This window comes from Odocoileus virginianus, chromosome 3 (genome assembly GCF_023699985.2).
Source record: "Odocoileus virginianus isolate 20LAN1187 ecotype Illinois chromosome 3, Ovbor_1.2, whole genome shotgun sequence".
Classification (NCBI taxonomy): Eukaryota; Metazoa; Chordata; class Mammalia; order Artiodactyla; family Cervidae; genus Odocoileus; species Odocoileus virginianus.
Window position 1 is genome coordinate 52,057,879 of NC_069676.1, and position 16,014 is coordinate 52,073,892.

The 16,014-nt window shown below is 39.7% G+C and overlaps 1 long non-coding RNA gene across 2 annotated transcripts; it reads right to left on the reverse strand.

Annotated features, from left to right (window-relative positions):
* Positions 1 to 3,641: 3,641 nt before the first annotated feature.
* Positions 3,642 to 15,436, reverse strand: LOC110129930 (uncharacterized). Of its 2 annotated transcripts, XR_002311663.2 has the most exons (5): positions 15,291 to 15,436; positions 8,499 to 8,715; positions 7,821 to 7,941; positions 7,589 to 7,724; positions 3,642 to 3,956 (listed from the first exon to the last, which is right to left on the reverse strand). It is a non-coding gene; the product is annotated as an uncharacterized lncRNA (long non-coding RNA). The 2 variants fall into 2 exon arrangements; XR_002311664.2 differs by lacking the exon at positions 8,499 to 8,715.
* Positions 15,437 to 16,014: the final 578 nt, after the last annotated feature.

A 16,014-nucleotide genomic window follows, 5' to 3' on the forward strand; every position in this document is an offset into this window, starting at 1 on the left:
TGATACTTCAGTGAAGTCATCAACCTTAAAACAGGTAAATGTGTTTGTTGTGAAGCACTTTGGGAGCATATTCAGTTCATATGACCCTATTAAGGATGTCTTTCAAGCTGATCAACAATATACAGCAAGCTGGTCTCAGAAATAGAAAAGTCAGGACAAGAGTGCTTAGAACAGGCCAACAGTTTTATCATCTTTTAACTGCTCACTGTGTACTTTGGGTTGAATATCTTCACTAAAGATGATATTTATATCTTGGAAAATGTGATCATCAGACTCACACAGATGGCCCCCACGCTCTTGTTTTCAGAGAAATAACAAGTCTAAGCACAGGTCCCTAGCTACTGAATCTTATTTTTCCATTTGTAGTTACTGACTACATTAGAGCACAAAACAGGTTTGTATCTTAAGTCATTTGACATTTTTCTTTTAATTTATCAAACTCACATCCCAGTGATTGAATAAAGGTCCAGTCATTCTACCTCCAATTTGTGCAAGGGAAACTGAAGACCAGAGAACTGAAGTCAGACATTCATGTATTTGTGCATTCACTCACTGGTATTTGCTTAATGCATACCATGGACTGGTCACCACAAGGAGAATTATAATCTACTAGGGAGTTGGACTTGGGATACAGAACTTGAATTCAGATCAAGTTCACACCCTGGGTTAACATTATTTCTGTATGTAGCTCTGATCAACATTTGAGACTTATGGTTTAAATATTAAGTTATGAATAATGTAGACTATGAATTTGTTAGCATGCACTAGAAACTCTACTAGGTGTTTTCTATGCCTTATCTTCTTTAATCCTAGAGTAACTTAATGAGGCAGACACTGTTACTGTCCTCGTTTTACAGGTGAGGTCATTGAGACTTGGAAAGGTAGAGTGGCACATAGCTTGACAACGCAGAGACAGATTCTCATCTGGGTTTATTAAACTCTGAAGGCTCGCAACCACCTCTGATATGAACTCTTCTCTGTTCTGGATTTCACCTTTGTATAGCTTCTTCTGGTCTAAGCGAAAGGTAGCCAGGATGATTCTAGCCTGACATTCTTCCTGCAAGTTGTCAGCTATTTTGTGTTGTAAGTTCCACTAGACATGCACATCCCTAGGAGATCAAGGAGAAGCAAGTCTGGGGTGGGGGTGGGGTGTGTACCACAGACTGTATCTGATGGTAAAAATGCTATCAAGGGCTTTGTTTTAGAACAAGTATCTAGTGAGAACCGAGCCCTATCATACCCACAGGGGTAAGATAGATCCCATGCCAGGAGGTTGGCACCCAAGCTGCTGGCTGTGCTGTTGACAGGAGATCAGGTCAAGTTTCAGGAGAGGTAAAATGACTGTCTGTATATGAATGCATATGTGTACATGCATGTATATGCCATTTTTACCTTTTGGCTTTTGGAACAGCTTCAGTTTTTGTTCATGACAGGTCAGAAATCCAAATATGATTTGACTGCCCCTAGCATCTTATCATCATTGTTCTGAGTTGGAAAAAAGAGGCAGCTAGAGAAAAGAAACTGCACTGAAATATATGACTGTGTGTGTGTGTTGAGGAGTGTGTATATACTTGTATGTTGTGTATGTGTGTTTATGTATAAATTTTGTGTATATATGTATATATGTGTGTACATCTATCTAAATGTATATATATATATATCTCTATACATTTATATATACACATAAGCAAATCTTAGTTTAAAACTGTTTGGAATTTTGAGTTTGAAAGACTGATAATTTATTTTTGATTTCCTAGAGAGTCTAAAATACTTCTAATTTCCAAAATTCTTTTCTACGATGAGTATATGTATATATCTATGGTACAGAAAATATGATTAGAATATCTAGGTTTAACATCTATGGATGCAAAACCAAACAAAAGTGTATTTATGGAAAAGTCAAACTTGGGAAAACTGGCTTTCTTATTTGAACCATTTGTTGGAATTTCAAACTATGTGTTTTCAGACTTGTTCATTAAACAATAGCACACATACAGCCCACCAAATGAACATGATGATGTTTAGGAAGAAAAAAATAAGAAAACGTGGGTCCATGATGGCACAAATCCAACGGTTATCATGCCAATGGTACTTCACCTACCTACCTGTTGATTAATTTACTATCTTATTGATTTTTCTTTCATCATTCATGGAGGGCCTCTGTGGCCTTATATATTTGTAGGTGAAGCTAACTATCTGTTTAATATTTTTAAAAATTATAGTAAATAATTTATAATATGCATATTGTAAATATATACTAAAGCTCAAGGGCACATTGTAATAATAACCAAACATTTTTCTAGACTTCTACAAGTAACCCTTTCAGCCTGATTATACAGATACCAAAATAGTTGCTCAAAGATAGAACAAGAAAAAGTTAAACGAAATAAAATGTTACTTATTTGTTTTGGCATGGTACATGCATACAACCAAATGACTGAAATTTGAACTCTTTTAAGGATACAGTAAGTTGTGTTTTCATTCACTGCCATGTGCTTTGCATATTTTGGAGAATATGAAAAGTGTTTTAAGCCAACCTATGCAAAAGAGCTTCCCTGGTGCTCCTTGGGATCAGTTTGTATGCACACAAGACCATACCTTTAGAAACTCAGCCTGGCTCCCAGCCCAGAGCTCAACTGATGGTCCAAGCACAGACTCCTCCTCCCAGGGACCTGTTGGGTTTGCTCACACAGTCAGAAACATTTGCAAACCTATCGAGTATGGTCATTCATTTATTTTTCCCCCAGAGGATCCGTGAAGATGTGGTCTTAAAAGCACCAGAAAGAAAATCAACCTTGTAGCAATTACACACATGTTTTAATTAGGTTTAAGGACACTTGAAGAAGTAATGGTTGTTTTCCTCCCAAATTTTAGAGCAGAGGAGGGGGTTTAACACCAACCTTGGCTCCAAGTTCTCCTCTCATTTTCCTTTCATTCATTTTTATTCTATAGGAGATTGTTGAATCAAGAGGATTTTGCTTAGAATACTCTGCTTAGTTTAGAAAAGGACAAATTAATTTTTTCTTTTTCTGTAAAACATGAGGGGTGGAGAAGTGGGGGGGTGCCAAAAACCCCTCATTACCCTGTTTCTGATGTAAGAAAATGGATTTGGTAATTACTGGAGTGGTATCCTACTTAAAACACAGAAACAGAAACTTAGGGAAGTCCCATTTCAGAGTTCTGCTGAAAGCTGTTAATGGGGTATGTTGTAAGTGGGTCACCACTTAGATTAACAATGGCATCTCGCTTGTTTCTCTGATAGGAACTTTGTCTGTAAAGTCAAGAATCTTTGTGTTGACTGAAGGAATTGAACTAATGACCTCAGTTGATTTCCTGTTCCCCCTTGTCCTTCAGGACCAACAGAGCACTGGACAGAACCTAACAAACATAATCATTTGTCCAAATTGAATTGACATGTTTCAATAGCATCAGTACCACTTTCAACACTTATAAAGACTGTTGATTAGGATAGCTGGGTATCTCCAAGTACAGTTTGCCAGGGATTATTAAGCTCCTCTGACATCCATCTTGGATGCTTTGAAGGCAATGTCACCATAGATAGAGGAGTTTGAATTTTGCTGGAACTAACCCTGAGTGTTGATCTACTGGGGCCTTGCTCATGTTACTTTTTCCTGACCTCATTCAAGTGCTTGATGACTTGGGTCAGTTTGTTGCACAATGATGTATACCAAGTGACACCCACTGAAATTACCTCTTCTCCTTTCCAATGCAGTTCACTTGTACATAAGTGTAATGTCAAATTGTTTACAGGTTCTTTTTGTGTGTAATTGTGATAGCAGATTTAGCTCAGACTTTAAAGGAATCTGTTTACTGAATGGTGTTAAAATGAATGTGCTTATTACAGTATAAACATCATTAATTATGGACTCACATGAATGCATGTCTTCATGTCATCAACTCCCAGCAGCTCGGTTATCCAGCAAAATGTCTGCGGTCTGTGAATAGCAAATATACATAAACTACTGTGATTAATAACTCAGTAACTGTTTCTACCTTGGTATGTAACACTAGATTTTAGCCTGCTGTATTTCTTTCTTACCTGTTGTTTTGCAAGAGAAACATGGTAAAAGATAGCACTGCTAATTGTCCCAGTGGAATTGCACATCATTTTGGCAATCGTTGCTCCACCCAAAAGGTAACTGCCTGTGATGGAACAATGGCCCTGAGCAACATATAAATATATACATACATATCTATGTATGCAATATCTACAATGCTAATTACTACCATCTATTCTCACTGCCAATGGAAACAAACTATTTTCTTTGGAATCATTGATGGATATAAAAAGTTTAATTTGCTATTAACTGCTTTCATATTCTGTTTAGTTCTTATAGTATGGTAAATGATACAGGTGCAGTATCAGTATTGTAAAATTGTGTGGTGAAAACTACAAAAGTCATTCTGTGGATATATTTTACAAGGCAGACCAGAAACTATATTTCAGATTCTTGTGTGAATATAATTACAGAAATAGGTAACTATTTTTTATGTGTTTGCATAAATGACTCCATTTCATATACATTGTAATTTAGCACCAATCATAATAAATCATTTGGTAACATTTAGTTGTTAGAGATATCTATTTTTAGTATACATGAGAGACTGATGATTCAACATTATTTCACACTAACTCAAAAATTTTAGATGGAAGGTAATTACCATTGCAATTAGTTTATTTCTGGTTTGTTGTGGCAGCTTGCTGGCTTGGGGTACAAAATAAGGAGGCTTAATAAGTTGGTTATTTAAAATTCTTAGAATGAGACTGCAGTAAGTTGAGGCCTTGCCGCTGCCTCTTCATAATTGGGTGGCCTTATGCTGTTTATCAAGCCTCTTTGAACTGCCATTTCCTCATCTGGAAATAGGGAGTAAAAATGATAGACACCTCATAAGGTTCCTGTGAGAATTAAATTAGATAATCCAATTAAAGCATTTAGCACAGTATCTAGTACATTAAGTAGATGCTTAATAATCCCTATTCATTCTCATTACTGCTATCTAAAATACAGATCTCAAAGAGGAGCTTGGATTTAACAGTCTGAATATATTTCTTTTTTTTTTTTTTTTTCCTGTTTAGCCTTTATGGCATTGCCTATAGAGTTAAACATTCAGTATGTTTTCTAATCAAGAGGGAAAATTATACAGGGAGAAAAAGGGAACTCTACAAATTGGGTGGGGGGCTTCAGAAACCATTTAGCCTTTTGCTGCTATGAAGTATATTCAACAGAACACTTGTCCCATGATTTTTCCAAAAAAACAAAGGGAATTGGATGATATACAGTTTGGGAAATATAACTTTTACATACCTCTCTTTTTAGTTTTTAAATGCTTTTTATCACATTTGAAGCCCTGGGAGTTAGACAGTAAAGGAAGTTTCAAACTTTATTTAACCCAGAATCCCCTAGATTTCTCTCACTGAGGATGTTTCTGGAAATATGAGTCTATAATTTTTGAAAAGCTAATTTAGCCCAGTCCCTCCTTGTATAGGAGAGAAAGCTGAGACCCAGACTGGAGAAGGGATAAGCTGAAGGTGAGATGATCCTAGGTCTGAACCCCCATCTAGGGACCCAGGATAGGACACTTGCACCTAAATCACTCTTGGCTAGATGACTGACAACAGTGATGGCATTGGTCTGAAAAACCCTTCTTAATTCACATCCATCCAGTGCAGACCCAAAGTAAAGGGTCACGTGAGACACTGAAGCCCAAGCAGGAAAAGCAAGGCCACAGCAACCAGGCCTCCTTCCTTAGATGGCTCAGGGACAGACACTTGTCCTGCCTGGGCATTCGAAAGCTTTCCTTAGAGATGGTCCGGACCATGACACAGATGCTGGGTGGAGCCGTTCCTCACCCACCACTGAGTTAAGAATTTAAATGGACCAAATGATGGGATGGCTTGGAGGGGAGTTTTCCTATCAATTGTTTTTTTAAGGGTTTTACTTATTTATTTAATTTTTGGCTACACCGTGCAGCATGCAGGATCTTAGTTCCCCTGGCTGGGATTGAACCCGCCCATGCCCCCTTCAGTAGAAGCGCAGAGTCCTAACCACTGGACTGCCAGGGAGTTCTCCTCCTATGAATTCTTTAGTGGGAAGCTGGGGCTTTCCTCCAGAAAACTTAGTGAGAAGACCCCTATGTTGAGAAATTGTGAAGTTGCTGACCTCCACAGCCCCTAACACTGCTTTCATAGAACCCAGGTTTCATCAGGGGCAGTCACAAGGAAAGAGGCTGCCACAGTTCCGGAGACACATGGACAGAGAAGGAGCCACATCACGAGGGAAATCCAGCTGCAGCTGTGGTGGACGAGAGACAGCCAAGGGTTCCTCACCACTGCCCTGCCCCAGACAGCAGGTGAGTTTTCTCTGAAGATCAGGGGACTGGAGAACACTGCCAGGAGCCTCTCTGGTGAGGGCTGTGAGTACATGGGTCTGCTCTCTCTGCTGTGTTTGGAGCCCGGGTGGAAAGGAGGGTGTGCCGGGGTGCCCAGTCAGAGCACAGTGATGGTGGATCAGGAGAAAGACGCCCTCTTGGGCTCTCTGGGGAGACTTGGGGAGTCTGTAGAAGACTTCATCCATCTCAGCACTGAAGTTATGAAGAGTCAGTGAAGGCATACAGCTGCTGTCCAAAAGCTCGTCCGTCTGACAAATTGAGTTGAGCAGGACTTGATCAGAAGGATCATAGCTTTTGGAATGCGGGCAGTGAAGCAGGGAAAAACATCACCTTCTCAGACAATAGCCCTCCTCCCCTCTAATTTCAACCCAAAAGCAGCATTCCATCCGAAGCCTGCAAAACACCCAGAGCCATGTCAATCTCGGCCCCAATGGCAGGCAGCGGCCACTGAGACGGATCACGACAGGTGTTTATCCCAGTAGGGAGGTTGGTAATAGCCCCTAGCCAGACAGAACACCATCAACTTCAAATAAGCCAGGCTTACCTTGCAAGGCTCACAAATAACAATGTGTCAGCAGCAAGGGCTCAGGAGGGCCAATGCTCAGAACCTCAGAGAGCTCCCCATGTTACTTAGTCTCAGTAAGCATCTCATGAAAACACCAGAAAGAAAGTCTGGACATGAAAACTCCAACTTCAGCTTGTGTTCCCCTTCCTTCCTCCTCACTGTATACATTCCCCCTAATAGGGTACCAAGAAATGAAACACCCTCCATGCTTAAGAAAAAAACATTGAGATGGGTTTCTCTGTGGCTAGATCTGGGCTCAAATGTGTTGTCCAAGACTATGAAATCCCTGGTGGATGTAAAACAATTCAATCTGCTGCCTCTGAAACAGAAAATCACAAACCACATGCATCCTTCACATGAAGCTTTTCTCCTCTTCATCTCTCCTGGCCTCTCCACTTCTACATCTCTGCATTCTATTCTGTTTGTTCTTTGGCTGTCTGATACAGAGAACAAGCATTTTGAATAAAGCACAGACCCTCTTGTTTTGCACTCTTACTCCCACCTCCACACTTCTCTCCAGGCCTCAGTTTCCTCATCTGAGCGATAAATGAGGAACCTGGAGGAAACACTTCTACGTACTATTTTCCACTCCTCCTTTCTATGTGTTTTTACTTAGGTCTCCATGAAGGTATGGGTAGGAGGGGAGAAAGAGGACTTCGGTGACTCCAAGAGTTGACCGTTTCAGGTTGTCTTTGAATGAAAGCAGATGGTTTCCCAAAAGAGCTTTGTTTGGGAGCAGCTTTGTTCCCTAAAAGAGAACAAAAGACAAGGCAGTAAGCTGGATGCTGGTTTGTACTTTCAAATTTTGTTGTTCCAACATTATTGTAAATGGGTCAACTCTCACCTTTCCCTGACACCGGGGCTCCCAGGAGATGAAGTGGACACTCTGTGACTCACCTCTTGCATTAGCCAGGGCTGTAGCTTTTGTTTCAGCAAGTCCAGTGTGAATTTCTATTTTTCATTCACTGTGGATAGAAGGGAAGGGATCAGCAAGGGGGACAAAGACTCAATTAACTGGAGATGGAGACAGGAGTGCCACAGTTGACAGCAAATTGTTCTTCCTCTCTTTGCCCCTGAAAAAGTGTATCTCTCAGTACCTAGAAATAATATATTGTCAGATATTCTTAAAAATAAGAGATAGACGCTCTACTCTCTCTGTCATCTGACATTAACAAATCTGACAGCATACAAAGAGGGAAACAGATGTTAGTAACTACCAGGTCTGTGTACCTGAGGCATGTACATATGCGCTAAGTTGCTTCAGTTGTGTTGGACTCTTTGTGACCCTATGGACTGTAGCCTACCAGGCTCCTCTGTCCATGGGATTCTCCAGGCAAGAATACTAGAGTTGGGTTGCCATGCCCTCCTCCAGGGGATCTTCCTGACCCAGGGATTGAACCTGTGTCTCTTATGATTCCTGCCTTGGCAGGCAGGTTCTTTACCACTAGTGCCACCTGGGAAGCTGTGAAAGTCAATGAGTAGCATGGTAATTATCTTGATCTACTCTTCAGGAAGCTGATACCTGCAGGTGCTTTCAAACCCCAGTTTCTATGTTCATCATGGGGATTGAGTGCATACTGTCTGTCACTTGGCACCTTGAAGTTTGCAGTGAATATGCTTGTTCATCTGACATTTTCAAAAGCAGGAGCAAAAGGTTAGGATTTTCTTCTTAAATCTACCCTTTATCACATGGCTTTGTGTAGCTGTTGAGTTGATTTTTATGAGGTTTTGAGGAAATGCTGGAAGTATAACAGAATATAAAAGTTAACAAGATAACATAGAAAACATCTTCAGTGCAGTTGTTTACCATATTTTGTAGTACTCGTTTATTAATAAGTAAATCTCAACCAAAGACAAAAATATACAAGGAATGTCTTCTTGTTTGAATGGGGAAAATGATTATTTTCTGGTTTATGATGTGCAGGCAATATAGATCCCTATCTTCTTAGTTCCAGGATGGTGAAACCCCCCGAAACAAAAGAGGCCTCTGAAACAGATAAGACCCAGATCTAAAGAAGACAAAGGGCAGTGCTGGAAGCCATCAATATAAAAGTGCTGAGTTCTGAGGATGTTTCTACAGAAACCATGGGAAATATTATAGAACGGAATGACAGGAGGTCAAACAATTATATCTCCCAGATACAAGAACTCAGGATGTTTCTCATGGACAAACTTCCTTAACCTAACCTCACGAGCTTTTTCTTCCTCCAGATGTTTCCCTTCCCCTGACTCTACAGCGTTTCTGCTCTGGTTGTCTTATCGGAATTTCCCAGAGTAACCTAGAAAAGAGGCAGAAAATAGGCAGCAAGGGGTTGGAATGAAATAGCATCTGGGAGGGAAAAGGGAGGGAGGTCTGGAGGCTTGCTTTTCAAAGTCTGCCAGGGGACAAGCAGGACTGGCATCACTGGGGACATGTTAGAACTAAAGACTCTCAGGACTACCCCCACCCCACACCCCTCCTGGATTAGAATCTGAGTTTCAGCAGAACCTGTTTCAAACAGGTACATTACACTTTGAGAAACACTGGTCTATAATGTATGGTTGAATGCATAGGGATAGTCTCAGAGGTAAGATGTTGAAGGTAAAGTGGTATGTAACAGGTGGATTGTTCCACGTGCGGCCATGGAATTAGATGATGTGGAGACTGTCATGTGGGCAATAAAAATACCACTAGTAAATGGAATTACACTCTGTGCTTAAATAAAGAAATATTTATTAAGTTTTTAAAATTTATGTTATATAAAAAATTTTCAATATAATAAAAGTTTAGCATCTAAATATAAACAAAAAGAGCAATGAAAATTAACCATAATTGCAACTATCAGCTACAATCATAGTTAACATTTTACCCTGTCTGCCACTTTCTTTGTATATATGTATTTACCATATGTATATATATACATAATATATATAGTTGTATTGTTGTTGCTGTTGCTCAGTCACAGTCATGTCCAAGTTTTTGTGACCCCATGGACTGCAGCATGCCAGGCCTCAATGTCCCTCACCATTTCCCAAACTTTGCCCAACTTCATGTCTATTGCATCAGTGATGCCATCCAGCCATCTCATCCTCTGAAGCCCTCTTCTCCTTCTGCCCTCAATCTTTCCCAGCCTCAGAAACTTTTCCAGTGAGTCAGCTGTTCACATCAGATGACCAAAATACTGGAGTTTCAGCTTCAGCATCAGTCCTTCCAAAGAGTATTCAGGACTGATTTCCCTTGAGATTGACTGGTTTGATCTCCTTTCTGTCCAAGGGACTTTCAGGAGTCTTCTCTAGCAGCACAGTTCAAAGGCATCAATTCTTGGCTTTCTGCCCTCTTTGTAGTACAACTCTCACAACCGTACATGACCACTGGGAAGACAATAGCCTTGACTATACAGACCTTTGTCAGCAGAATACAGACCTTTGCTGTTCAACACACTGTCTAGGTTTGTCATATCTTTCCTGCCAAGAAGCAATCATCTTCTGATTTCATGGCTGCAGTCACCATGCGCAGTGACTTTAGAGCCTCCCAAAGAGGAAATCTGTCACTACTTCCACTTTCCTTTCTATTTGCTATGAAGTAATGGGGCTGGATGCCATGATCTTAGTTGTTTTTTTTTTTTTTTTAACATTTAGTTTTAAGCCAGCTCTTTCATTCTCCCCCTTTACCCTCATCAAGAAGCTCTTTAGTTCCTCTTGACATTAGAGTGGTGTCATCAGCATATCTGAGGTTGCTGATGTTTCTCCAGCCTATCTTGATTCCAGCTTGTAAATCACCCAGCCTGGGATTTCTCGTGGTGTGCTCAGCATTTAGGTTAAACAAACAGGGTGACAGCAGACAATCCTGTCGTACTCCTTTCTTAATCTTGAACTAATCAGTTGCTTCATACAGGGCTCTAACTGTTGCTTCTTGACCCACATACAGTTTTCTCAGCAAACAGGTAAAATGGCCTGGTATTCCCATGTCTGTAAGAGCTTTCCACAGTTTATTATGATCCACACAGTCAAAGACTATAGTGTGGTCAAAGAAACAGGAGTAGATGTTTTTCTGGAATTCCCTTGCTTTCTCTATGATCCAGAGAATGTTGGCAATTTGAACCAGAGGAACTCTGGTTCCTCTTTCTTTTCTAAACCCAGCTTGGACATCTGGAATTTCTGGGTTCATATAATGTTCAAGTCTAGCATGCAAGGTTTTAAGCATGACCTTACTAGCATGGGAAATGAGTGCAATTGTCTGATGGTTCGCACATTCTTTGGTACTACCCTTCTTGAGATTGGGATGATGATTGACCACTGCTGGGTCTTCCAGATTTACTGACATATTAAGTGAAACACCTTGGTGGCATCATCTTTTAGGGTTTTGAATAGTTCTACTGGAATTCCATCACATCGACTAGCTTTATTAATAGCAGTGCTTCGTAAGGCCCACTTGACTTTGCTGTTCGGAACATCTGGTTCTGGGTGACTGACCACACCACCATAGTAATATGGTTCACTAATATCTTTTTTGTACAGTTCTTCAGTGTATTCTTTCCATCTCTTCTTGATCTCTCAGCATCTACTAGGTCTCTAACATTTCTTTCCTTTATTGTGCCCATCTTTGGGTGAAATGTTCCCTTGATATTTCCAATTTTCCTGAAGAGATCCCTAGTCATTCCCCTTTTGTTGTTTTCTTCTAGATTTATGCACTGTTTGTTGAAGAAGACCTTCTTGCCTCTCCTTGCTATTCTTTAGAACTCTGCATTTAGTTGGATGTACCTTTTCCTTTCTCCTTGCCTTTGCCTTCTCTTCTTTCCTCAGCTGTCTGTAAAGCCTCCTCAGATAACCACTTTGCCTTCTTGCTTTTCTTTGGGATGGTTTTGTTCACTGCCTCCTATACAACATTATAGACCTCCATCCACAGTTGTTGGTTTTTTTTGTCATTACATTTTTTTAATTGTTATGAAAAATGTATTGTCAAAGGATTAAAATACATACCATGGACTGGAAGAAAATATTTGCAAAAGACATATTTGATAAAAGAGCTGTTATCTAGAATATACAAATAACTCTTAAAACTTAATCATAAGAAAATAATTGTTTTAAAATGAGCAAAATATCTGAATCTCACCATAAAAGATATACACATGACAAATAGACATATGAAAAGATGCTCAACATTATATGTAATTAGAGAATTTCAAAGTAAAAGACAAACTAGAGACTACTACACACATACTATGTTGCTAAAATTAAAAACATTGACAGTACTAAAGGCTGACAAGGATGTGGAACAGCATGAATTCTCATCCATTGCTGGTAGTGATACAACATGGCACAGCCACTTGGGAAGAGAGTTGGTAGTTCTTGGAGAACTAAATATCTTACCATAGTATTCAGCAGTCACCCCCCCTTAAAACTTTGACAAATGAATTCAAAACTATATCCACACAAAACCTGTACATAGATTTCTTTTTTGTAAGTAGGAATGTATTAGTTATGTTTGTATCTTGTAAACTTTTTTTTTCTTTTTAGTTTAATTGGAGGCTAATTACTTAACAATATTGTGGTGGTTTTTGCCATACATTCACATGAATCAGCCAGGGGTGTACATGTGTTCCCCATCCTGACCCTCCCTCCCATCTCCCTCCCCATCCCATCTCTCAGGGTCATCCCAGTGCACCAGCCCTGAGCACCCTGTCTCCTGCATTGAACCTGGACTGGCGATCTGTTTCACATATGTTAATATACATGTTTCAATGCTATTCTCTCAAATCATCCCACCCTTGCCTTCTCCTACAGAGTCCAAAAGTCTGTTCTTTACATCTGTGTCTCTTTTGCTGTCTCACATATAGGGTCATCGTTACCATCTTTTTAAATTCCATATATATGCATTAATATACTGTATTGGTGTTTTTCTTTCTGACTTATTTCACTCTGTATAATAGGCTCCAGTTTCATCCACCTCATTAGAACTGATTCAGATGCATTCTTTTTAATAACTGAGTGATATTCCATTGTGCATATGTACCAGAGCTTTCTTATCCATTCATCTGCTGATGGACATCTAGGTTGCTCCCATGTCCTGGCTATTGTAAACAGTGCCGTGATGAATATTGGGGTACATGTGTCTCTTTCAATTCTGGTTTCCTTGGTGTATATGCCCAGCAGTGGGATTGCTGGGTCAAATGGCAGTTCTATTTCTAGCTTTTTAAGGAATCTCCACATTGTTCTCCATAGTGGCTGTACTAATTTGCATTCCCACCAACAGTGTAAGAGGGTTCCTTTTTCTCCACACCCTCTGCAGCATTTGTTGTTTGTAGATTTTTGATAGCAACCATTCTGACTGGCCTGAGATGGTACCTCATTGTGGTTTTGATTTGCATTTCTCTGATAATAAGTGGTGTCGAGCATCTTTTCATGTGTTTGTTAGCCATTTGTATGCCTTCTTTGGAGAAATGTCTGTTTAGTTCTTTGGCCCATTTTTTGATTGGGTTGCTAATTTTTCTGGAATTGAGCTGCAGGAGCTGCTTGTATATTTTTGAGGTTAATTATTTGTCAGTTGCTTTGCTTGCTATTATTTTCTCCCATTCTGAATGCTGTCTTTTCACCTTGCTTGTAGCTGCCCACAGTTCTTCATGCGCACTGTTTATTTACTAGGTCTAATCCCTTGAATCTATTATACAGGTAAATAGATATATAATTATACATATATAATCCCTATAGATAAAATATTCATTATATATAATTCATATAGGTAAATATCATTAAGAATATAAATTAGGTATAAACATGTGCATAGATGCAAAACTATATGATAACATTACTCTATTGATACAATTATTTAGGTATAATATTTTAATAACCTAATTAACCTTAGGTTGTTATTTTTGTTCAGTTGTTCAGTCTTGTCCTTTGCAACCCCATGAACTGCAGCATGCCAGGCTTCCCTGCCCTTCACCATCTCTCAGAGCTTGCTGAAACTCATGTCTATCAAGTCGGTAATGCTATCCAACCAACTCATCCTCTGTCATCTCCTTCTCCTCCTGCCTTCAATCTTTCCAAGCATCAGAGCCTTTTCCTATGAGCCAGCTCTTCCCATCAGGTGCCAAAGTATTGGAGCTTTAGCTTCAGAATCAGTACTTCCAATGAATATTTGGGATTCATTTCCTTTAGGATTGATTTGTTTGATCTCCTTGCAGTCCAAGGGACTTTCAAGAGTCTTCTCCAATACCACAGCTCAAAAGCATCAATTCTTTAACATTCAGCCTTCTTTATGGTCAAACTCTCACACCCATACATGACTACTGGAAAAATCGTTAACTTTGACTCTATGGACCTTTGTCAGCAAAATCATGGCTCTGCTTTTTAATATGCTGTCTAGCTTTGTCAGAACTTTTCTTTCAAGGAACAAGTGTCTTCTGGTTTCATGATTGCAGTCACCATATGCAGTGATTTTGGAGCCCAAGAAAATAAAGGCTGTCACAGTTTCCATTGTTTCCCCTTCTATTTGCCATGAAGTGATGCCATGATCTTCACTTTCTGAATGTTGATTTTTAAGCCAGCTTTTTCATTCTATTTCACTTCAATCAAGAGGCCCTCTAATTCCTCTTCGCTTTCTGCCGTAGGGGTGGTATCATCTGCATATCTGAGGTTATTGGCATTTCTCCCAGCAATCTGGACTCCAGCTTGTGCTTCATCCAGCCCAGCACTTCTCAGGATATACTCTGCATATAAGTTAAGAAAGCAGGGTGACAATATACAGCCTTGACGTACTCCTTTCCCAATTTTGAACTGGTCCATTTTTTCATGTCCGGTTCAAACTGTTGCTTCTTGACCTGCATACAGGTTTCTCAGGAGGCATGTTTAATTAGCATTTACCTAATTAATCTTGGGTTACTCTGAGAAATTCAATAAGATATCAAAAATTCCAATTAGATAACTAGAGTAGAAGCAGCAGTAGCATCAGAGGGAGGGAGAGATCTTAAGGATAGGGACAGGAGTATACGTGCCCATTGTAACTTTTATTTCTGGCTTATAACATATTCTGGTATTTTATGCTAGTGAATTTTAGGAAAGATTGTTTTTCATTAATAGCATTAGTTTTTTTTTTAATATTAATACTGAGAAGACTGACTATAATAAATGTTGCAAGAATAGAGAGCAGTGGGAACACTCATACTTTACTGGTAAGAGAATAGGCAGTACAGCTACTTTGGAAATCTTCTTAGCATTGTTTCCAAGCAATGGTTTGCAGTTCTACACACCTAGATGTCAGTACCCTGAATTTTGAGAAAAGAGAGAGCTAAATTGTGAGTTTAACCAGCAGGGAGATAGAAGGCACAACTCAAACCTGTGTCCTAGTCCAGGGCTGTGGTAAAATTTAAGAGGTTAGGGAACTTTCAGACTTGGAAGCTGACTGGCTAGTCTCAAATCAGCCCCTAATAACCTCCAGGTGCTACTGGAAGCCAGCCTTTCCTTGATGGACTTCTTGCTTCATTTGTGATGGTCTCCAGGGGCAACACCTTTATGCTCTAAGTTCTACAGGCTGAAGACTGTTTGTTCCAGCGTCACCTGGGGACAGGGGCTGTGATCCTACACAGGAGCGGAGGCAGTGCTAACTCCGTAAAAGGATTCCCGGTCTGATTAATCACATCCTATTTAAGGAGGCTAACCCAGTTTAAGCGGGGGGCCAATGTGCTATGTGCTTTTTCAGAGTTATCTATTAAATATCAGTAAGAATTCCACACTGAAAACAGCATAAATACCCTTCCATAACAGATTGGCTACAAGCAAGAACATGTACTGGATAAGTCCACTCAGCAATATTCCAAACAAAACTGCTCTGCTTTTAGAAATCACAGTAGTAGTCCCCATTCAGGAGGAGTAGGTGGACAGTGACTAGCAATGGAGGATGAGGGCTTCTGGGAGACCTCGTTACTCTTCTGTTTCTTGACCTGGATGAATAAGAAGTATTCTTCAATAAAGCAGCTTAATAAACATTATAAAGTAGTGCCGTATATTTTATAACATTTGGAAAATAGATAAAGTGTCAGTTGCTATTATCATTTCAAAAT